At 46.4% G+C, this 24,605-nt stretch overlaps 2 long non-coding RNA genes across 4 annotated transcripts; both read left to right on the plus strand.

Moving 5' to 3' along the window:
- Window positions 1-5,657: 5,657 nt before the first annotated feature.
- Window positions 5,658-6,712, plus strand: LOC146760724 (uncharacterized). Its single transcript, XR_014946616.1, has 3 exons — window positions 5,658-5,790; window positions 5,916-6,040; window positions 6,576-6,712. It is a non-coding gene; the product is annotated as an uncharacterized LOC146760724 (long non-coding RNA).
- Window positions 6,713-7,890: 1,178 nt separating this feature from the next.
- Window positions 7,891-23,935, plus strand: LOC146760725 (uncharacterized). 3 transcript variants are annotated; one of them, XR_014946614.1, is made up of 8 exons: window positions 7,919-8,025; window positions 13,422-13,501; window positions 13,935-14,001; window positions 15,908-16,019; window positions 16,551-16,771; window positions 17,038-17,163; window positions 17,688-17,877; window positions 23,621-23,935. It is a non-coding gene; the product is annotated as an uncharacterized LOC146760725 (long non-coding RNA). The 3 variants fall into 3 exon arrangements; XR_014946615.1 differs by lacking the exon at window positions 13,422-13,501 and having other exon boundaries at window positions 7,891-8,025; XR_014946613.1 differs by lacking the exon at window positions 7,919-8,025 and having other exon boundaries at window positions 13,373-13,501.
- Window positions 23,936-24,605: the final 670 nt, after the last annotated feature.

The raw sequence follows: 24,605 nt of genomic DNA on the forward strand, positions 1-24,605 counted from the left end.
CGTTCAGATTGCTTTTCAGCTAAGTACACTACCTCCAGGTCACCTGTTGCTACCCCACTGAGGCCTTGTTGGGGTTCATGCTATGCTACTTGGCATTCATTTTTGGTGGCCACAGGCTAAGGTTACAGGCTTAGGAACCAGTACATAACAATAAGAACAGCTTCTTGTATTATTTTTCTCTTTCCCTCCTTTGTAAATTGTGAACCTTTCTTTTGAAATCTGAAGTGACTGTATTGTTACAATGTGTGTATGTAGATATTTGTTTTGATATGGCTTGTGTGGAGGACCTTTGCTCCTTTTATCTCACACTTCGTTTTCTTAAGTGCTTGATAGCTTTGCAGGCCTTTTGTGAGGGTGGAGAGCTGGTGGTATGGGCTTTTACTCTTCAGATTTTATGCTTTCTGAGGAAGATTTGCACAGCTTTGCACAGAACAACTGAGAATGCAGGGTGCTCTCGATTGTTCTTAAGCTGTCCTGATCTGATTTCTTCCAGCAGATACAGATCCATTTTGAAACCCTCAGAAAAATATGTTACTCAGTGCTGTAACCAAGGAGGTCCATCACTTTGTCATGCACAGAGACATGCACAGTGTTTCCACCTGGCCTGAAAGCGTCTATCTGAGCATAGAGTGAGTCCCACTCCTCACTCATAAAACTGATGATGCTCTATGGCTAATAATGTTGCACCTGCCAAGGACCAGCCCTTCTGTGTTTTTGTGGTTAGGAAGCCCATGAGGGAAATCCTATAGGTGCTGGAGAGGAGAGGGCAACATGTATGGGAACCTCTCAGCTTTGCAGGATTTCTTTGGTATTCACACACACTTGCGAGAATGTATTCCAAACATCTTGTACTGTTATTAGTAACTTGTACTGTAGTTTGTTAGCTGTGTTGACTACCTACATTACTAATATTCTGTTGAAATTTAGTAAAAGTGTGAACGATTGCAGAAAACAGGAGTTTAGAACTTGTATGTACTTTTTTTTCCTTTTTTTCTTTCTTTTTTTTTTTTCTTTTCTTATTAAAGCACTTCGATTAAAAGTCCAAGGAAAGATGTTCCTGTATCCTTTGCTGCATGTTCAAACAGAAGTGTGATAAAGAGAGGAGAGTGCTCTGAGATTCTCCCTTCTTGCTTTGGTGCAAACGAGGTGGTCAGACTCTGTGGAGGGGCTCTACATGTTCAAATTTATTCAGCAAAGCAGACGTCTGTCAACTAGTCTGGTATCTGTTATGGACTAACGCAGTGCCGGAGGGTGAGGGCCAGGCTGGGCAAGCCCCAAGTGTCAGAGGGAATGCTGAGCCATTGCTAAGCAGTGATTCACTGAGTGAGGAGCTACAAAAGGGCTGGCAACTGGGGGGAGTTAATGAATGAGTCCACTGTGAAGCATGTTGATGTAAAAGGAGGAAAAGTGTTCTCTTTCCTGAGTTGTTTCAGGTGTACCGGGGAGCTGTGGGTCAGGACACTGGAAGAGTGGTGTCAGAGGATGGTTGTGCACAACTCACCACATCCCAGAAACTGTTTGTCTTTCTCCCTTATGAAATGTGTGTATCCAAATAGTCATCTGGATCACATAGCTGTGGGATCAGAGTGCACAAACAGATCTCTACAGCGGCTTGTGATGTGGTGATCTCAGCCCAGTTCTTAGTAGCCAGATGCCCGTAATAGGAAAACAACCATCAAAACTGTCTCTTTTGCTGGCACTGTTTAATCAAAGGAACAATGGGGGAGAATGGCAGTCCTATTCCTACAAAGAGCCCTTCAATGTCAAATTTGCCATACAGTAGAGTAGCATTCACCTCTGTGGCACAGACCACAGCCACTCCAGAGAGGAACAAAAGCTCTCAGACAGCATGCAATTAATCGGGCATCTATTAAAGCAAGCTTGGGTAATTCTGAAGGAACGCAACAGATTTCTGCTTTACATTATTCTAAGTAGTATTTTTTAACTCTACGCGTACACACGGCTTAAAGTAAGAAACAGGAGCCCATGCTTCTGGCAGCTGTTTTCTTCCAAGTCGCTGTTTTACCTCCCTGGCATCTCATAATCCCAAGACAAAAAACAAGTAAAGCACAGCAAAGGAAGAACGTTAAAATGCTGATGACTTTCCTGCTGCCCACAGCCATGAGCAGGTGCCCAGTGCAGAGCAAACAATTAGTTTCATGGCCAAGGGCACTAATGAAAGCTGGTTTCCTATGGATTTATGACAACATGTTGCCTTGGTGCCAGAGACTTGAGGAGTTAGACTTCGTTAATATCTTGAATCCAGATGAGGATTTTATCAACAATTGGCTCTGGAATGGTTTAATGAACTCTGAAGTGGTGATAAATGTAGAAAAAAATATGTATTGCACATGAGAGACTGAATTTAGTGGAATTTCAAAGGTAGTGTAGAAAAACTGATGGAAGCAAGTGTGTTTTTTCTGCTAAGTCCTAAAAATGGGATTAGTGCTGTTTGTATTTCTGTGCTGTCTGTCCACACTTCTTAAAACTTTTTCCAGTGCAACTATTTTGAACAGCGGTGTAATTAATTGCCACTATCATGATATTTCCAATAAAAGGCATGGAGTAGTTGCAGCAGTGAAGTATAAAGGTGTAAATAAACAATATGTTTTCACAAATAAGGAAAATGTCCCAGGTAGGTTTTCTTTTAAAGCTATTTAGAAAAAATTTGGAAAAAGAGGACAAAAAGTGAGGCGAGAAGTTTACTGAGAATGAAAAACTGTTCCGGGCAGTCAAAACAGGAGCAGGTTGTGAAGGGTTGCAGAAGTTTTTCACGCTTATGAATGACTGGGTTGTAAAATGGCAGATGAAATCTACTGTTGATAAATGCACAGTAATGCTTCTGGGGAAAAAAACCCACCCTAATTATACATGCATAATGAGGGGCTCTAGATTAGCCATCAGTGCACAGGAAAATGATCTCAGCAGCATCGCTAATTCTGAGAGAAAATGACAGGTCGAGTCTGAGCAGGTGTCAAGAAGCATGTAAAATATTAGGAATTACTGGGAGGGGGGAAAGAAAAGGAGAAAACAGAAAATGTCATCAGATCCCTGCATAAATCCAGGGTGCGGTCCTGGTCTAGGAAGTGCCTGCAGCACTGGTTCTTCCTCCACAAACCCTACCCTCCCATCCGCACAGCCCAGCATATACGTATCCAAAAAGCCTTTGGGTGAGTTAAGGGAGGCACAGGGGACCAGCAGGAAGCCTTGGAGCTATGGGACAGCTTCCCTATGAGGAGAGAATATGCAGCGGGTCTCCTGGCAGGCCATGAGATGGCAAAGCAGGAGAGCCAGGTCTGCAGGTTCACCAGGAATCAACCACCACAACCTGCTGCACAGCTGGGCCCAGGAGCACCAGGCTGAGTACACACAACCCAGTGATAAGGTATGTATCACTTTCCTTCTCATGTTGTTTTTTTTGCCTCCAAGATCCTTTTAGAGGTTATGGTTAGGGAAAGTGAATCCCAGTGACATGCTGCGTTACTCTGGTTCTCACCTCTTACATTGACAGAGCTGTTTCCATTCCTGGATATCTTTCCTACCTCTTTGGTTTGCCCCCATACTGGGGGAGGAAGACTTTCACAACACTTTCACCATGCTTGATCAAGTGATGTTGTGACTGCTTATTTAATATGGCAAAGCTGATAAAGGTTTATCAAATGGCTTGAAGTTGAAGCTCTCAGCATTAGTCTGGCACCAAAACTGTACAAAATGATAGGGTCAAACTCAGCAAACCACAGCTAAATTCAGAGGGTGGAAACCACGTAAGCCAAGGGCGAAACTCATATCCCCTTGTGTGGGACTGGGTTTATTTCTACGTGTAGGAGTTTCCCAAGAAGTTATGAAGGTGACAGCAAAGACTGAAGCAGACCTTTCACAACAGTAAAAATTGATTTAATGGCTTTATATTTTGTGCTCCCAAAAGGCCCTAGCGTGACTATGTGTTTTGATAGTGCAATAGCTCGCAGCTTTGCCATCTCTGCTTCAGTAATTTCTTTGTGTGCTCACCTTATTCCTGGGAAACAAGAATCCTCAGGAAGGGAAGCAGCCTCCTCCCTGGGGCTGCCTGCCTGGTGCTGAGCAGCAGAAAGCCCTGTCAGTCTCGTCGAGGAGCTACAGAGAGCAGAAGTACCTCCCCGGCAGCCTGACCTTGGCAAGGAGACTGGGGACTCGACATTCGCGACAGGCAGCAGCTCTCTTTAATAAATATTTCACGGCAGAGAGCTGCAGACTTGGGGAGAAAATGGAGGGCAGGGTTCAGCCAGTGACGCAAGGTGATGTGACCGGACCTTGTCTAGTGGGGCTGGAGGCCACCTAATTGGCATTCCTGCGCCATGCTTGTGAAGAGCATTCTCAAGTCCTCTGGGAACACAAAAATAATTAAAAGGCCCCTCAGCACACAGTGTTGCTAATGGGCTATTGCCTGCCATGTGATGTTTTTGTGCTCAATTAGAGCCGAGCAACACAGACTGCTAAAAATTCACGTCTCCCTCTGAGAGACACCTGGGTGGACCAAATCTCCTCTTCAGATGCACAACAGCCCTCCTTGCACATCATTGCCCCGCGGCGTTCATGATAAGGAGCTGAAGGAAGAAGCGACAGCGAAGCTTCGTGCAGCAAAGTACACACTGCTTTGTTTGCTGCTTGGCAGCCTGAGCATTCAGTTCAGAGCAGCCATCCCAGCATGCCCTCAGTACCGCCGCGATGACCTTGGGCTGCAGAATGACTGTGCATATGGCGTGAAGCAGAGGCCCTGGACTTCTTCCAGGCAAGCGCTCGCTAGTGCACAGCACGTCTGTGTTGCTGCTGGCTGCTCCCAGAGCAGTGCACGCTCAGCCAGCGCCAGCTGCGGCCGCCTGGCACAGAGCCTCCACAGACCCCCTCCCTTGCCCCCAGCCTTGTGCTCCACACAGACCCTGTATGAGATGATGCCGAGAGACCTATCAACACCTTCCATGTTTTATCAAGAGAGAACCGGCCACCCAAAGACAGTTTCTCTCTGCAATCTCAGCAGTGCTCTGTGCTCAGGCCCTCTCCCGTTTAACAGCCCTCTTGTGCCAGCTCGGTGCCTGATGCCTGCTCTCCCACAGCCCTGATGCACCCTGCAAGCCATCCATGCTGCTTCATTTGGGCCCAAACAATTCGTCTCTGAGGTACAGTTGGTTGAGTATTCATGGTCTAAACTTTAGGTAATTAGCATTGTTAATGTTCTCTATGCGATATTACAGCTGTGGGCCTCATTAAAACGTCCTCTTGGGAGAAGCCAGGCAAAGAGTCAGGTGTCAGCCGTGCTTCGCGTGGAAAAGCCTGCCTGCTATTTGGGAGCGTTGTTTGTTCAAACACAGGGCAGGAGGCCCCCGGGTCACCTTCCTGCGGCACAGCCACGAACAAAGCTGATCGTAACACCATGACTCTATTCTCTATGCAAGGAATGGGTGAGGTGAGCACATGGCAGCTGTTACCACTCCAGGCAGTGCCCCAGCGAGAGGTCCGGAGGAGTCTAACTCAGGCAGTGAGAGCTTCAAGGATGGGCTCTGCATTCACTCTTTTTGTGACCTTTCCGAGTCCTTTTCTCCAGGCTGGCAGCAGCTGGTCAGGCAATTATTTATGAACAAGAGTGGAGCTTTTCCAGTTGAAGGTGGTTTCTGTGTGCAGATGCCAATGCAACACATGGGCACATCCAAGCTGTTTGCAGGCTCTGAGCTGTGACAGAGAAGTATGTTAACAGATACAGGCACATGTGTGATTCTCATCTTGCCATCCTCTGAAACCAATGGCTTCATCTTCTGGGTAAGTTTTTCCAGCAACTGTTATTTTTCTGCTATTTCTTGGGGATCTTTGAGAGGCTGCTCAGATGGCTGGCATCTCTTCCTTCCTTTTCATGTTAGCTAGTTAAATTTCCTCTCTTTTCACAGATCTTTTTGCTAGTGGGAGCAGTAGATCAGTGGCTGTAAGAGCAAAGGGATGGAGAGACCCCATGGAGGTACTGGATTCCTGGTGTGAAGCTGAGGGCCTGGCTGGGAATAAGGAGTGGTAATGGGTGAGTGTGAGGAAGCCAAACACAATGGAAAGCGGGAGAGAAGGGAATGTAGGGTGGGGATGGAAGATTACTTGGCTGCAGGGAGATGATCTGTATAGTGGGATGCTGATTTGTATTATGCAAATAGCATGCACCCACTGTGCAGTGTTTCCTTGGTTTTATTGTGGTGGTAGAGGAGTGCTGGCTGCCCCCCATACTGCTGCTACTGCCAGTGCTGAAGAAAACAGTGTCCTTCCCTGAGCTGTGCTGTCAGTATCAGCTGTCAGCACCCAAGCTCAGATGCAAACAGAACCACCTTGCTGTGTCTGTGGAGTTAAAAAAAGAAAATTAAGAGGAGGAAAATAGGCTTTGTCTGTAGAAGAACTGGAGCCCAAAGACTGGTCTTCTAACATGTCATTTTTAGGCTGTTGTAGCAAGGCAGGGTAAAATGGAAGGTCCCTATCTCTGGAATCAAATATGGTGATAGTTAATGGCCATCTGTCTGTCTTAACGGTGTTATTTAATAATTTCTCTTGCACTTCCTGTCTGTTTTTAGCCCAGCTTCCTAAGGGAAGAGGAGCAAGTACAGCCATGAAATCATCTGCTTCCTACTAATGTTTTCTAAACTCCTTGGTCCTTTTGGCCAAGTACAATGAAACCATATGGTTGTTAAGTTCTTATAATTTTTATGAAAACACATGACTAGCAGAGCGGGGAGATGGAATAAGAAATGTCTTGTTAGTCCCTTCTGAATGAAAGGACACAGCATGACATTACACCATACTAAACACTAGGGAATAAGAGAGAAAGATTACGATTGCCCCAGCTCAATTGAAATTTGCAATCAGAGCCTGAGACTTAAAGGCATTGGAGAATCCCAGTAAGCAATATAAAGCCATAGAAAAAAAATGCTCCATTTCATCCACTGTTCATGGCACATCATCTCTCATGCTATGGTTGAAGGATAAAAATGTCTTCTGGAAATTTCACGGAGGACAGCGTGAGGCCAAGAGCACAGGAGGGTAAGTGTAATTGCCTTGGTCAGCTCCTCTGGTAAGCGCTCAGCTGATTCAGATTGGAGTACCTCCATTAAATCTGCAGTTTTACACCTGCCAAGAATCTGAGCCATCAAATTTGTGCTCAGAAAAATGTTTATCTCTTCTTTCACTTTTTTTTTTTTTTTTTTTTTTTTTCAGTCCCCAGAGAGGGCAGGAAGCTGACCAGAGAATTATTTTCCTACTGAAGTGCTGCTAATAAAAGTGTATGGCATTGGTAGCATTACCTGTAGCACCAGACCATCCCTTGTGCTTTTTTAGAACTTTTTACTGCAGCTAAAACAAGGATCATTTCTGTCATCCTGGACCTTCTCGAAGATGGGAGGAATCTGGGGCAGAGGGAGCTCAGGTAGGTTCAGTTTTCTCTGGGCCCTCTCCAAATATCCACAGCTTGTCCATTCTAGATGTTTCTGTTTCCAGAGAGGGTCTGTGCCATGCCAGAACCTCTGTATACCTGCAACAGAAACCAAGCACAGAACTAAGAGTGGGAATCACATAAGGAAAACAATTTTATTTCAGGAGAAATCAGAGTAGGGTTTTAAATGATAGTAGAGGCCAGAACATTGCAATATTAATGTCTTCACTAATAACACTAACTTTGGAGAACTGCTGGACACAGGGCTTTTATCCAATGTAACTGTAGCTCTCCTGCATTTCTTTGCTGTGAACTTGTGCAGAAGAGAAGCACAATAACAATTCTCCAGCAGATGAGCATTTCCACGTACCAGAGATCAGTGATGGCACCAATGAGGCACACAGATCCTGCTAGGTGCCCACATCCATATTATTCCTGAAGAGAAGTGGCCCTTCTGCAGAGGCAGTGCAGCGGATGCCCTGGAGCCTGGCCAAGGGAGGCTTTGTGGCTCACTGCTTGCTGGTTGTGCCCCCATCCTCCATTTACCTGCCCAACGGATTTGTGTGCGCATCGTATCCTGATGCTGTGGTGAGCATGTGAGTTTCTGTGTGCATCTGTGTATCTGTTTCAAGGCTGGTATGTTCATCTGATGATACATATTTAAATACTGTAAATAATTGACATGCAATGAGGAAATGTGCTTTATCAAATGAAGTGAGACCAGGCTAAGCCCAGCATCAATTCATATTCATATGCTGTGCATTTCCTCCCTGTTTAATCTGTGTTTTAAAGGAACCTGTCCCTAATGGGAATTCCACTGCCAGCCCTCCCCGGCCTCATTTTGTGCGTAGTGTGCCTTCAAAACTAATCCATCCTCAAAGCCAGAGGCTCATGTCAGCTTCATTTTGAGAGTGAGCATTTAATTTCTGCTTTCTCTGTCCCTTCAAAAACCCAACATTTAAGCTAATAGCAAGGAAAGAGCAAGGAGGGGGTAGAGAAATAGCAACCTGCACTTTTCCCTCCTGCCTTTAGGAGTTTGTTCTCCCCTCACTTTGCATGGTACAGGCAGCACAAAGTTTCAGATGGCAGAGCAAGGACCTACACTTGCCCAGTGGTTCTGACTGCCAGGGCTAGCTGAGCAGTGCAGAGCTCCCCAAAACTTAAGCTTGCTTTTGTGTGCGCACCCCTTTCGGGTTCTGTGCCCCTGGATGTTGTGGCATTAGCTCTTTGTTTTTAGGAATGCACGGAGAGGCTTTTATTAATTGTGTGCTGCAGCCAACGAGCAAATTAGCATGCGTGCACAAAGGTGCTTTCCTTTCCCTATCCGTGCAGCTACAGCTAATTGGTGTGAACGCGGCCAGGGAGAAGCCATCAGGCAGGCAGTGCATTTAGCTCCACTCTTTCTTCCCCTCTCACTCAGGAATTCAGCTACATTATTTTTGAATCGGAGTCCCCAGGCTCCTTGTTTAATTTATGCTGCAACTTTCTTATCGTCCCTGGAAATGCAATTGGAAAGGAAAAATCCATGCAGCGGATCTTTCAGCAAGGGAAGCTGCCGATGTTGGTTACACAACGAGCCAATCGGAATGAGAAGCAGCGAGTGTTCCTGAACAAACAAGTTATCAGTAAAAAAACGGCAGCTTAGATCAATCTGTGTTTTCAATTGCCTCCCTGTGAAGCTGTAGCCCAATACTTCAGGTTGGGCTTTGAGGTCTGTCTGGTGGTTCTTGAAAAGCGTCTGCATGGAGCAACATCTCCTCCCCTCCACCTTCTGGTTTCAGGAATTTTAGATTAGCCCAGGATCCCTGAGCTTATTCCTGGAGATCTCATTGTTTCTTCACCTCCTTCTGAGCCCAGGCTTTTGGCTTTGACCTCTGTTGCTTTCCTGTGCTTTGTCCCATTTTCACTCATACGCACAGCATGAGGAATCTGCGTGTCCTCAGCACCTTAGAGGGGCTGGTGAGAGTGCAACTGGGGAATATGCCCTGGGGAAAGTAGCTGGAGAAGGAGCTGAGCCCTTCGAGGCAGTGCTGTGAGTGCTTTCATGCTCTTTGCCTGGCTCTTTGCCGAGCTGCCATCCCCATTGAGAGCTTCTGGAGCCTCTCAGGGAATGTCCCCCAGGGTTTGCCTTTGGGCCTCCAGCTCCACAGCCCCAGCAGGAGGTGGTTGGCATTAGCACAGCACCAGTTTGATTGCCCAGCAGCACTTGGTGGCCTGTAGAGCTGTGGGTACAAGGATAAATTAGCATGCATGTCTCCTTGTCTCTTAGGCCCACAGCATCCAGATCTCATAACTCTTCCTTTCTCTGTGCTGTCCTGATGCCTCTATTGTTTCTCACCAGCTCTCATTATGCTGATTTAACATCTGCATTACTGGGGTAAAAATACCTCTTGTCCTTCTCCTGCATCTTCAAGACTGAGCTGTGCAGCTGCAGTGAATCCTTTGGAGTGCATTAGTGGCAGTCCTGACCCACAGCCATACCCTACTAATCTATTCAAGATGAGAGACCAATGTCATGTTCCTTGCAGCAGCTGGTGCAGCTGCATTTCAGGTATGTTGATGGCAATCAGGGCAGCTAATTTTGGTACTGTCAGAAGGGTGTTGGTTGCCTGTTTGGGCCCCTGCAAATGTGCAGGACTTCCACAAGGGCAGAAAATGACCAGTAAGTACAGGAGTCAGCTGTTCCATGCTTCCTTCTTGTGTGGTGCCAGGCTCAGAATACTGCCCAGGAGGCACTGGAACAAAGAGAAACTGAGGCACAGCATGGCTTACAAGGCATGGTGCAAGAACAGCAGGTTTAGTTTCCACCAAAATGGCGCAAAAGTGACTGTCCCACAGCCATACGCTGTGATAGGGGGTTCCTTCAATGCAAAGCTTTGGCTCTTTTGAAGTGTGGTCTTATCTTGTTGGGAAACACTGTTTCAAGAGTTGTTAAGAAATACTGCTGGACTCCACAGCTCAGCACCTGGTTTAGATTCGTTCAAGTAGCAAGGAGCTCACCTGAAACAGGGCCTGAGGCTTCCTTGGAAGGCAGCTCCAGGCTGAGAAACCAGCTTTGCCCCCAGCACCTTGGCCCAGGGCCTTCTGCAGCCTGTTTCCAACTGAGCTGCCTTGCTTGTAGGGCAGCCCCAGGCTTCCTGCAAATCCAGGACCTCTGTGAAACATTCATCTCTTTTGGAAAGCCTGCAACAAAGCCTGAGCAAAGCTTTGTACCTTGCATGAACTGAAGATCTATCATGGTTTGAAGAGTTAATCATGTGACATTTCCCTTGTTTTCTCTGCATTTCCTGGTCTTGGTCTGTGCCGCTTGTGGTGCAGATTTGCTGCTTTGTGTTGGGTCTTGGAAGCTGCTGGAAACCCAGTGTAAGAGCTGGAAGCTGGCTGTTCCCGTGCTTACAGACAGGTACCACTGGGAATATTGCAAACACAGAAGGTCACGCAGCTACAAACCCTTCTTTCAGACAAGAGCCTTCATCTCTCCGTGCAGGGCTTCTGCCTGCCTGCAGAGGCAGGTGGGGTGATCCTGGAGACTTGGCATGGCCATAGAGCCAGGGGAGACTAAGGGCAAGCAGACCATCATGGGAGACTGCACAGGAGCATGTCAGAGACAGGAGGAAAGGAGAAATGAACAGGAAATCTCATATTTAGCCCTCTGCTGCAGTTTCTTGGAAAAAAAGTCTTTACTCTCAGCAGTGGAAAAGTTAGTTCCCTTGAACCTCTCTCCCCCTCCATCCGAAAGCCTGTTTCAGAAATAATCGAAGTATTCAATTAATACTGTACTGGTTCAAGTAAGTACAATCATCTTCCAGGAGGATGTACACGTCAGGCTATAATTAGGAGCCTCCTTGGTACCAGCCCACGTGAGGTGACAGTTCACTGTTCCCATCACATACTGCATTTTTCTGTATTGTCACTCAGTCATGAGTGACTCTGATCTGAATTAACCAGCCTCAGCAGAGAGGAAGGATTGGGTGAGCCATGGTGGGGACTGGAAGACCAGTGGGTGATTTTTCTATTTGGGAATTTGCTGAGACCCATCGACACCTCAGCTAAATGAATATTTCTCCATGAGATAATGAGCCATGTCTTCCCTGTCTGAACTTCTTTCTCCTGCTGAGCTGGAGGGTGGTGCTTTTTCCAACCCGCTGAAAGATCTCCCTTGCTCCAACAGAGCATGATGGCTGAAGAAGAAATGGCACTTAGAAATTCCCAGCTGTTCTTGAATGCCTTTTCCTCCTAGATCCTGAGTTAGCTGCTCAGACATGATTGACCATGTAAGAAAGCACAAGGGCAGTGTCTCAGAGCAGAACTGACTTTCTGCTGGTGGAGGACAGTTATTAGGGAGGCTGAGTTTCTGAGCATTGACCCTCTCCAACCATCCTCACCATTTTCCAGTGGAAAGAATGCAACTGAGAAGCAAAGGCAGAAATAAACCCTTACATGTCTTATATACCAAAAATTCCCTTTGCTTGACCCAGTAAAATGCGGCTTAGTATGGATATTTCTGGTATTGCAGTCAAGACTAGCTTCACAATTTTTTTTTTGCCCCCAGGAAGAACACCCCCAACATTACAGTGCAACCAGTTCAGGGGTTTGTGTAGTTCTTCAATGACCCTATTGTATTTTCTGGGAGTAATTTTTTTTTCTTCCCCTTCATTCCAAGAAACTATTGCTACAGATAATCTATATACATGCAAAGATGTAACATCTTTAATAAAAATGCTTGCTTGTAAGAAGAAAAGCAGTCCAGGTCTTTGCCAATAGAGTTAAGTAAAGGTAAAATTTTCAGTGAGCAGGCCAGATAATTGGATATATTTTCTAGTATCCTGTCAAATTTCCCCTAGAAGGATGGAGATACGTTTGAAAAATATTGAAATTCCCCCACTTATGTGGTAAAAATCATTTGCTGCGTGGTTCTTGGGAGCCTCTGAAAGATTCCTTGTAGAAGTATGTGATCTTTGCCACATCCCTGCAGGCGCCCCATTGGCATTTGATAGATTTGTGGTGCTGCAGCAGAAGGTGCAGGAAATCTGCTGAGGTTTGGTGCTGGAAAAACACAGTGTAGAAACAGAGACTTCATTATTATTATTTTACTCAATAAAAAGCCTCTCGTAAATGTTCCAATTAAAAACACGCATAAAACTAAGGAAAAATAGCAAGCAGATTCTTACCTTTCCTCTTACAGAAATGTTAGCGTCCTTATTTTGTTGCTCATGCACACATGAGGTATTGGCAGAGCAGTTAGGTGAGCAGAGGCCCATTGGGGTGGGTTTCTGGACTGAAGAGAGTCTTCAAGTTTCCCTGGGGTGATCTTGACCTTCTTGCAGGAAACTTGTCCCTAAATAATGTACTGGGCTTGTACAGAAACAATAGCTCTTGGTTTGGGATCATGCTGGCTCCTCATTTAAGTGGGTCTCAGCCTGCAGCCTGCTGAGCAGGGTGACATGAGGGGCATGGTTGCCCTTCATGCCTCAGGGCACACTGGGCTCTGTGCACACTCATGTGTCTCCCTCCAAACAGGCACCGTCTGGCCCAACCTCCAAGCGTTGCTTTTCCCTGCACAGCTCCCAGAGTTTGCCAGCTTGTGTCTGTGATTCGGAGAAGGGCTGCGAAAGGTGGTGAGATTTGGCATGATTTGTTACTGCATAAGCAGTGCTGCTGACAGGACTTTTCTTTGGGATTTAATTGAGCTCTGAGTCTCTTCAAAAATCTGTATCGCTTATTGAAAGCTCTCTAAATCTGAGTCCATCAGACTCCAAGCAGGAAAATGAGAGGGGTCTGCCTGTCTTCTATTTGGTTGGGTGAACTCATCGCTATAGGTTCACTGGCTTTGCAGCTATTGTTTTTCCAACCAGAGAGGCTGTATGGATGGCTATACCCCCCACCTACTCCCATTTACATCCCCACCACAGCACAGCCATGCAGCCTGGTGGCCTTCTGGTGGGCTCTCTGCAAAAGTCCTCCCAGCTCACAGCCCACTCATGTCTTTTAGAGACCAAGACAACGGACACATCCCTTTCTAATAATGCAAAAAAGAAAGGGGAATGCTGATCCCTTCACATCTGGCTGCAGGTAAGTGTAATAGGACTGTAGGGTCAAATAACTGAATGCTTTCCCATGTCCTTCTGGAAACCAGGCAGGAGGTCAGCCAGCAGAAGATGAGATGAGACCCAAGGCAGGGCCATGGGTCTCAGCCTGGCATTTGAAACTTAACCTCATCGCAACAAGAAGAGCTCAAGTGCTGCTTCAGCACAACCCTAATTAAAACTGTATCTTTTTAATTAATGGTGTAACAAATGGGGCCAGACATTTATTGCGTATCAGAAGCTGGTTTGCTCTGGTAAAACATGAGCAGCACTTGCACGGAGGTTCACACTGACACATAACCTGAGACACGTGTGCATTAATGCACAGACACGGGGTTAATAGTGCCAAAGAAACACAAGGGAAAAAAAAACACATTTCTGGTCAAGACATTGTGAAAAGCTGTCCTTTTTCTCCCCAGGTGCCTGTATCAAGTTTGAGAGCAAAGGATGGAAGAAGACAAAAGAAATGATTGAAATCACTGGCAGGTTTGTTTGTTTGTTTGTTTTTGGTGTGTTTTTTTTTTAACCAAAAGAGCTGTTTTTCAGAAATAATCAACCACAGTTCCCCCAGAGTCCGGGGGAGCAACAATTGCTCTTTGCCTCCTAAAAATTGAGTCATGGAGTGTTGCCAGCTCCCAAGGAAATAAAATACTAGCCAAGGGCAAGGAAATGCAGTTGAATTTATTGCACACTTTTAAAGTGAGTGGTACACCTTTTATATGGATGTTAAAAACAGTAGCTTTTTAATTATGGATTGGTTATTTCCAGTAGCCTTAAGATACAGTTATTATCTGTCTGAATGGAAAACCACCTGGGCGGCAAAGTTAGAATGCAGGCTGCCTGGTTTTGCCCAAACAAGGGAACTCTAGTGTCTTTCATGTGTATTTTAGCTGCAGAAATGCTGCAAGCATCTTCCTGCTGCTGGATACCACCCCACACACATCTTGTGTCCACAGGATGGTGAATGGCACCACAGCATTTTCAGCAATTAGTCTGTGTTCACACCCCTTTTCTTTTCAGGAATAGCACGAGTTAGTTAGAATTTGACTTACTTAGAGGAATGTTTATAGAAACGTTCAAATTAAAACAAATATTGGAGAAAGGCTGAGCAAACCTGTCAGTAATGGTGGTACTCATGTTTTTGGGTGGCAGGACTCTAGCAGCTGACCTACAGGTCCAGGCACCACTAAGCAAAGCTCCTTGAATTTCAGCTGTCCAATGCCAGTAGCAACAGCTTTGCAAATGAGCCAGACAGAGAATTTCTCCAGGAATAACTCTCTGGCAAGTAAATATTTGGCAAGTCATACTCAAATAGTGAATAAATCTTGGAGATACTGCAATCTACTTGCAGGCAACTTGTTAACACAAGAAGAGATGGAATTTGTCAAAGACATCTTTGCCCAGGAGTGACATGCTCATGGGTTAATAGAAGTTAATTTTCCATCTCTAATACTGGGCACTAATTCTGCCTCATACCGCAGACCTTGACACTTTTTTGGCACATGATTTTGAAAACAGCCAGCCGCAATTAGTGTTCGCTACCACATTCACTGTTTAGCCAAGGGAGATGAGAAATGCTCCCTGTTGGGAGCAAGTTTGCCCTTCTGCTGTGCCCACACAGAGCTCTGATGTCCTCTGTGAAACTTCAAGGCAGTTGAGCATGAGGTGAGGGTGTTGCATGGCCTAGCTGGCTCTAGGGTGGGTGAGTAGACTTGTAGAATCATTCAGGTTGGAATAAAGATCTCTTAGATGATCTACTTCATCCCTATCTCCGCTAACCACATCCCTTAGAGCCACATCTACATGTTTCTTGAACACCTCCAATGATGGTGACTCCACCACTTCCCTGGGCAGCCTGTGTCAGTGTGTTACCACTCCTTCCAAAAATATTTTTTTTCCAATATCCACAGAATCAGAGAATCCTCTCCTGCATGGCTCCATCTGCTGCTCAGGGGCTTTCCTGTGGCTATACCTGGGTGTGTAACATTGCACTGCTCCACCACCAACATAACAGGCACAAGGTTATTAATTTAAAGGCATCAGTCTCTTTACTGCTCTCAGCACAGTACTTCCCCTCAACATCCATGCACACTCATCTCATTAAAATGCTGACTTCTTAATAAAGTAATTCACAATCCCTCCTCTAACCCAGCTAGACTTGTCTACCAGTAAAATAAAATACGTAACATAAAATGCAGCCACCCAATAATGCTCCATTCCCAACACAACAAACTATATTAAATACACATACGAAATCAAAGTAGCTTTAGTACATCACCCCATGCATCACACCCTAGGATGGGGCCAGGGCCAGCTGCCTTCAGCTGAGGTGTCTGAGGTAACCACTGCATGCTCCACCTGTACTATCAACTCTCCTATAATTGTTTTGTAGGGGTAAAAAGCCTCATATGGATGGAGACACTGTAAGGATGGTGATGTGCTGCTCACTTTGCCAGCAGAAACCTCATGACAACTGATACTGCCCTGGTCTCCAGTGGGAACATGTGAGTTGAAGCATATCAGGTGCTCTTCCACCTAAACATTCAGCTGTGGAGAGTTACCTGGGGCAGGGTGGTGATGACAGCAGAGCTGAGTGGGCCACCTTGTCTCTGTATAATACACCTGCAGCAGTACTATGGGGGAAAATGCCTGACACACTTGCCTTATTTCACAAGAAATTTGCACATAGAAGTCTTAGCTTGACTTTGGCAGCATCTGCTTGCACATATGCATATGCTGACTGTATGGGAAATTGGTAATCACAGCCTGAACCACTGATTAATCAGCTGAGGCAAGTGTCAGGTCAGCTGCGGGAGCACAGGTGAGAGTAATTTAGCTGTGCTCCTGGAAGGGTTGGAGCTTGACTCCACCTCCTCTAGACCTCATTTAAGGGCTGACCACCACTAAGGCAGCATCTCTTGGAGATTGCTCCCTAGTGGAGATTGCCTCAGTGAAGGCATCCATATTGGTGAGTTTTTCCTTATAAATAACCTTTTGAATATCTGTTACCGTCTTTGTATCGTTCCACCTTACAGCTGACCAAGCATGGCAGTACAGAATTGTATAAAGCTTCCTCTGACTTGGCTGCAGGAGCATTGTACCACATGCAAACAAAGAAGCCCTGTGCATATTATGCAAGCCAGTCCTGTGGAAAATCACTTTCAGGAATGACTTAGGTGGCGCTGGCACATTCGATTGGATCTGTTTCCAAGAAGACCTTCAGCTACTGCAGCGAGATGCATTAGTTTTTGTGATGGTGAGTGTACAGAATGCTGTGAATGTCATCCATGTCACACAGAATTCTTTTCGTGAGCCCACACATAATGAATTTTTGAGGTCTTTTTTCAGTCTGCTCTTCCTGCTTGGGCACAGATGCAGGTTCCTCACAGTGCTAGGTACAGCCCCTTACAGAAGGGACTCTGCTCCTCTCTTCAGCTTCTGTGACAACACTGAAAATGTGCCCAGGAGGAAAACTGGAATGAGGCTGGCAGTGACTCTGCCTTCCCTTGGCTCTCTTGCTAGGGTAAATTTGTGACTGCAATTCCAAATTTGGCAAGAAAAGAAGAACCATTTTCCTGGCAGTCCCCTGTTGGTAGTGAGGAGAGCAGACATGGGGAGCCTCAGAACAGATGGCAGTATGAGATGGAGGTAGGTATACTGGTCAAAAATGGCGGTACACAGATTTAGCAAAATATGCCACACCACAATGTGTGACACATGTATGTAGTTTGCCATGGGGAGCAAGCACAATGCTAGGTGCTGTCTCACCTACACAAGTGATGGGGTGTTTGTTCCCATGGAAGAACATGCTTTTCCTTCAAGAAAGGCAGCATAGGTGATAGCAGTCTTTGAGGAATGGGAATATGAAAAGAGCTTCAGCTTTCAGACTGAGGTAGGAAAAGACTGGAAAGACAATAGTTCTCAAGTATCTGCACTGATACCCACAGATATCTGCACTTTGCCATGATGGAGGGTGAGAGCTGATGTTGATGCAAAGAGCAAAAGCTCTAGACAATGCAAAAAAATACATTAAGGGAACCACTTGGGGAAAAATCTACAGTGTTGAACACCTTTGCTGTTTGTGGCCCACAGATGGCTCTCACTGTGTTTGAACTCCCCCAGAGATGGGTTTTTAATGTGTTAGTTCTGAGGGTTGTTTTTTATCTTTGCAGCAAGAATGCTTCAGGTATGGAAAAATGTGTTCTTGAGGGCATCTGCTGAGGTCCCATCTCTGGAGACTGCAGAGGCACGGAAGATAAAGCAACTTCGGTGAATATTCAGTAGGGAAAATCCTGCTGATTATACAGAGCATTGTGGGATGAACTGCCAGGGCCTTTGTTGTCTGCGACTCCACTACTATTGGTAAGGAAGCGAGTTCTTACACAAAAGCCATTCCTGGCTTTATTTAAGCCAAGGCTGCATTCCAGGAAGAGGAAATCCATCATGTCAGAGACAAATGCAAACACAGAGCTTTCTCTCTTGCTCTCTCTTCCCTTTTGGACTGTCCTTTTCATCTGACAGGGAGTCTGTGCTGTTCTGCGTATACTCTGCCACTTGATTTGCTTGAGACTCCCCAGAGGCAAAGAAACGCTGAGGGCAAGATCTCCTTAATATAGCAGCACGTCTGTTTTCTGGGAACTGATGGCTTGGCTAGAAGAGATGGTCAGGAGGGAAAGCAGGCCAGGCTGCAGGGAGCCAGGGGAGGTGTTGGCTGTGGGGGCTGCTTGGTGGGAACAGCAGGGCTCTGCAGGGGCTGCAGTGTCACAGCAAAGCAGGTCAGTGTCCAGAGGTGGTCACTGCAGCAGGAGCAGCATCTGGGATGGGTGGCTAGTGGAAAGAGACCTGCAGAAATGCAGGGGTTTGGCCACAGGAAAGGGCTTGTGATTTGCAGGTGGCCCTCAGTGATGCTCAGTCACACTGAGCACAAAGAAGAGGGGTTTGTTTTTTTTTGCCCTGTGCTAGGAGCAAAGCTAACTGAGGGGCTTTTCTGGCACTAGCAAGAAAAGTTTCTCAAGGCTGCAGGAAGCTCTAGCTAGCCTGAATTAGCCCAAAGCATGCCTGTACCCCAGCGTGGAGGATCTAGCACCTGGTGCCAGCCATTGCTTGCTGCTGGCTGAAAAACCAATGTGCAGCTGCACAGAGATGGCAGAAGGGCAGCCCTGTGCACAGCCTGCCTGCAAATGCAGCTTTGCCAAGCTGCTCCTGCACCCAGGATGTGACCGTGCTGCTGACAGGCCAGGCCGTGTAGCTTTGAGGCCAGGATGAAGACAGTATGAGTCCAAATCCACGTCTGCACCACCGTCTGCCTGTTTAGTTACACAGCAGGTGCAGAGCTCCACCAGCTTCAGCAGGAAAACCTCAGTCTGACAGCCCCTTTGCAGAGCATACAGACCATCCTGAGAGAGAAGCCAAGACAGGAGGGGGAACTGGCAGTGGACCTGCAGGTGTTGCAGCAATCACCGCATGTGCAGCAGCAGTATCTCATGAAGGGTTAACAGCACTGTGGCTCCCTGCCATGGAGCAGCTGGGCTCTGCTCTGCCAGCTGGCTGCCTGCCCTGCCCGGGGTGCCCAAAGTGAGTCCCAAGTGGTCACCGTGCCTGAGCAAGGCCAGAAAATATATGGCGCTGGGAGGTCATGCAATGGGGCTGCTTTCATCCACTGCCCTTGCAGAACTCTCCTGCGCTCTCTTGGTGCTCTGAGTGCTCAGACACATCACACAGGTGAAAGGCCCTTCAGAGCTGTTTCCTCGTAGAGAAAAGTGCTACAGTACCTCGTGCTTCTGTGTTTGGCTCCAAATGGTCTCAGAACAGCACAGCTGGGAAGCTCAGAATCCATCTCAGGGGGAATGCTGTGCTGTGTAAAGCATCATTTGAATTTTTCATCTGGTGTGCCTTAGCCCACATGGCTGCAGGCTGACACCAAGGATGCCAATGAGGGGCTGTGATGCTGTGTGGCATGCAGGAATAGCCCACACAGAGATGGAGAGAAGAAACCCTGACATGGATCCAAGTGGAAGCGATCACTCCTGAAGTTCAGCCCAGACAAGGCTTTCCTATTCCAGATGTAAAGAGAGCAGGCCAGGTCTTTTTTCCCACTGCTTGGGGAAGGGTGGCATGGTTTAAGACCCCAGAGAAAACAGGTGGAAGCTCAATTTTGTATCTCTGCTGACAGACAGCAATAGTCAGGGGTCACTGCAATCCCACATCATTCTCCTCTGCCATGTGAGATGTGTCAAGGTCTATGTAGGCCTCCAGATGGGAATGTGCTGGTAAACCAGCATCATTGCTGACAGCCCTGACAGGCTCTGCTCACATCCAACCATCTCCAACTGCACTGGGCTCCTTCCCCTACAGCACATCCAAGCTGTGAGCCTGCAAATTGCTCCCTATATTCTCCCCACTAACCTCCATCTTCCAGCAGGGTGCATGCGCAGCTGCCCACCACCGATGGGAGCGGTCAGCCACACTGATGCTTGTGGCAGTAGCCATAAATTCATGTTAAGAGGGTGTGAGTAATGGCGTTGCTTTGTAAGGCAGACTCCTGAAAGGCTTGTTTTCAAATGCTCAGCAGCAGGATTAGGAGGTTTCTGGCTCTTAGCAGTGAGCTTTGCAGATGTTAGGGGCTGGCAAAGCAAAATCTGTAGCACATGAAAAAGTTGATCAGGTCTGACTCCCTCCTGCCGTGAGATTACTTTTCTCACTACAAAGCATTTCTCCTCGCCAGTAAGTTCAAAGTCCGTATGGGCATGAAGATAGCGCATTGTTCGACGACGCGCTGTTCTGCTGAGCAGCCGCCTCACTTATTCTCTGTCTCAGGTTATAAACAGTGCTGAGAAGCTGCAAAATTGCTCACAGCTTAAACTACGAAATCATGATAACCCAGTCTATCTCACCCTACTGCGAGCTCTGCTTTAATAATCCTACTTAATCATTAAACCACAATAAGAGTAAGCCAAGGAGTATAAGGAAAGAGCCAAGCCAAGGCATATCAGAGCGCTGCTCGGAATCTGAACCGAACTCCACTGGCTCCAGACAGAGGGAGCCCTATCAGGGGATAGCAGAGCTGTTGTGTGAGATGTTGGAAAGCTGTGCTACAATATTTGTCTCTGTTGGGACTGGTGCAAGGAGGCAGAGCCAGCTGTGACCTGCTCCTGCTGATCCCGGTGTGCACTGTGCCCTATATACATCCGCTCCCCAGGAGAGCAGCTCATTATCTAGCACACATACTCCATGTGAGCTGTGCTGTTGACATAGATGCTTATGATTATTATTGAGTGTAGCAGTGGGTGCTATACAGAAGGGTACAAAGCAAGCAATCCATCCACCCACTCACTGACCACCTTGCTACATGATGTCTTATGGCAAACTGAATTTTTCTAAAGACATTTCTTACAGAGGTGGTGATAAAAAGAAAATGGGAAAAGCAGGAAAACAACAAGAAACACCACTTGAAGAAGTGCCCACCACAAGCCACCCACCTGGTGACACTTAGAACTGGTCCCATGGACACACACGGGGCTCCCATTGACTCTGGCAGGTTTCTCCATGTGTATGCGACAGACAGAACAGATTCGGTCCTCATTGCTTTGACTTTTCCAGGATGCTCAATTTATTTGTGCATTTCAGGAAACAGGGCAGTACAGTCAGATGTCCTGTACCTGGTTTCCCATCCCCACCCCAAAAGAGAAATAGCTGTAGGCTGAAAGCACCACCCATTCCAGAAGATGACAAAACCAAAGCCTTCCCAAGGCAAAGGACCAATGAATTGCCAGTGTCACCTGAGTGAGGACTGACTGAAGAACTTCACCATCTGTGAAAATCTGGCCAAAAAGACAATGAGTTGAGTTAGCATTTACAGATCAGTATAAGAAATTGGATGGGGGAACACTCTCACCTCAGCTTTCTTGAAAGCAGGAGTGGACAGGATTAGTGCTGACGAGACCATTCCAGGATCTTATTTACTATGCAGAGAATAGACCCAATTTTTACAAATATGGGGTACATGTTTCATTCATTGTCTCACTACCATGTCTTGTAGGACTTGCCTGCAGCATGGAAGCATCCTGATATAGCTGTACAGTGCATTGTGTTGCTGTTACTGTAGTAACTTATTACTAGCACACCTTGTGTTGGCTTTATTGCTGCAGTACCTGACACAAACTGCCCACACATACCTCCACTACTGCCTTACTCTCCAAACTAGTTTACTGCAGCGTCCTGTTGTGTCTTATTGCTGCATTACCAAAATGCTACTTTACTGCAGTGGCCTGTGATACCTTATTGCTACATTTATCCTGGTATTATTATGTCAGCTTACTGTGGCTTTTTATGGCTGCCCTGCTACCATTTTATTACAGTACTCTATGGGATTTTAGCACTGAGTTATACATACATAGAATGTACTAATCCATTTTCCTTAGCCTAACATTGCACTGACCTGCCATACCCTCCTCGTGCTTGTCCTGGTGCTGGTCCACTACAATGTCCGTTAATGCTCTGGATATTCCATAATCCAAATAACAGTGTACAGCTGTATTTCACAGCCATAGCCCTGCAGGCATGGGATGCCTGGTGGCTAGCTCTCACAGCGTGGAGATTGTAAAAGCTTTCCAGCCTGTTTTTTCTTGATACAATGCCATTGAGAACATCAGGAGAAGTGGAAAACCGATTTCCTAACTCATCTTCTGGGCGATGAGGTAGCTGGAAGACATGGATGCTTATAAAGCAGCAGACTACTGCTTGCAGCACTCAGTGGGTGGTGCTCACTGGCAAGTGCGCAAGAGAAGCATCACTTGCAATAAGTGATGTCATTAAACAGCAGTAATTCAAGGATGCAGGTTGCATGGAAATAGTTACATGTTACCATTGTCATATGTGAAGAAAAAGACACGTGAACAGCCATTTGTACATGCTCCCAGGAGGAGGCCCTGTCTGCTCTCATGATGTTTGTCTCAGAGAAATTTGGGCAGGAAGCTAGAAGGGGAGCTCTCCCCTCTGCAGAGCATGCACAGCTCCATCCGCTCGGCTCACCACCGCTGAGCAGATTAGCTGTGCGAGTGTGCATTTAGATGGCAAGCTGTTCAGCATCCAGGCCCCCTGATGTATGCCCATATGTGTGCTCGCTGTCTGCAGTTCCCCCCATGCTCTCGGCTGTTCAAACCCAGCAAATTACCTACAGGCAGCACACAGCATGTTCTTAGGGGTGGCACAGGGGGGCATGTGTGATGTTGCATGGCTGGACAACTGGGGCTGCTGCACAGAAACCTGCTACTGCCAGAGAGGAGCCTTTGGCTGGGTGGTCAGCATGGAATGGACAGGTCCTGCTGAGATGGTTGAGTGACAATCAGCAAAGGTCCAAACATCCCCATCAGAGGCAAAATGTCACCTGAATGTACAGGCACTGCCAAGATGGTTCTGCAGTCCTGAAGCTCTCATCTGCACTGTAGGACAAATTTGGTCTGAAGACCCCAGATAACAGGCTGATTATGGGAACTAGGTGAGTGTAAACAACAGATACCATACTCAGTACTCTACCGTATAGCCATGCAGGTTTAGAGAGTCCTATAGACCTTATGCAAAACTGATATCAGGCTGTCTGGGAAAAATAATTGAGGTATCAAAGTGGGAAAATTCATGGGTAAAAAGGAAAAGTCCTTTTACTGGTGGAAACTATGCTGACCTGATTTTGTGCATACATTAGCCTCAGATATTAGGATAGTATTTGCCACAGAAATAAATATGGTCGGTACCAGCTGTCTACTTAGCGAGATAGATAATTTTGCCTAGATAGGAATGCAGACGTGTAGCCATATAGCAATTTCTACCACCTGCACAAAAGAAACAGCTTGGCTTGGCATGAGGGAAGAAGACCAAGTGTCTATTTTCACATACACTTCAGATCTGAACTGCTTAAGAAGTACAAGAGGTTTTGTGGTATTAAGTCAATTGAAATTGTAAGTTTTGTATATAGGCAGTATACTGTATGTGAATGCAATCCATTTTACGTATCTGCAGCTAGTATAATGTGAGTCACTTCAGATCTGACTTCATCCTAACCTCCATAATTCCAGTGTTCTGAAACAAGCTATTGGGTCATCTCTTGCAGTTGTATTCGTGTGTTCTACAACAGACACCCAAGCATCTGGACAGCCACAAACTGCTTCTGCCAAGCCCTTCTCCATCAGATCTCTCCTTGCTGCAGACTGAATTTTGCTCACCATTACACATGCCTACAGCAGTTACTTTTCCCTGTATGCGCATGAACAGATTTTGGCCCTTCGTAATTAGGGCTACATTTCTTCTAAGTGGTTCAGCTCTACCTACTTGGTGTAAAACTTGAACATCCATCATTGAATAAGTATGCAAAACCTCAAATAAATAGAAAACCAAATACAATAGAAAACAACTCACTTTTAAATACCTCATGTGTGTCTGTGTGTTTGTTTGTGCATATGTGCATTGTACATCTAAAACACAACTACGTCAGGCAGTCTTGCACTAAACGTACATGCAGAGCAATCCCGCCGATGTTGGAGGATATGCACCAAGATCAGTCTGACGCAGTGGGGCAGATCCTCAGGTGATGTAAGCCACTCAAAGTCTTCTGCCTTTAGATGAGGATTTGACCATCGTCTTTGGACATGCTACATGCCATTGGAAGGACAGCGAGTGACAAACTTAATGAGGGCCATTTTCCCCTGCTATTTTAAATAAGGAGAGACATAGGAAAGAAGAAAACAAAGCTAAAGTCAATGTATCTGCAGGAGAGATGCATTTGATACTTTGTGGAAAGGAGCAGCAGCTTCCAGTAGATATTTTATTGGATCCAGATGGCCACAGGAAAAGGAGCAAATGGGATTGCAGTGGCATCTTTTATAGCCGTGTCTGTGCTAGGAAAAGAAGAGGTGAAGCAAAGCCACTGATCTCTCTCAGTTCCTCTTTCTCCAAGCAGTGGTGAGGTCTGTTTCCTTAAATAACAGCACACCAAGCCCTTGCCTCGTTGCTTCCTGTCTACTGTGGCCTGTGCTCCTCCAAACCCAAGCAGGAATCCAAGTCCCTGTGCAGAGCTTGGTGTCGCTACAAAGCTGTGC

Source organism: Coturnix japonica, chromosome 5, assembly GCF_054131305.1.
Source record: "Coturnix japonica strain WE chromosome 5, WE-NBRP24, whole genome shotgun sequence".
Lineage (NCBI taxonomy): Eukaryota > Metazoa > Chordata > Aves > Galliformes > Phasianidae > Coturnix > Coturnix japonica.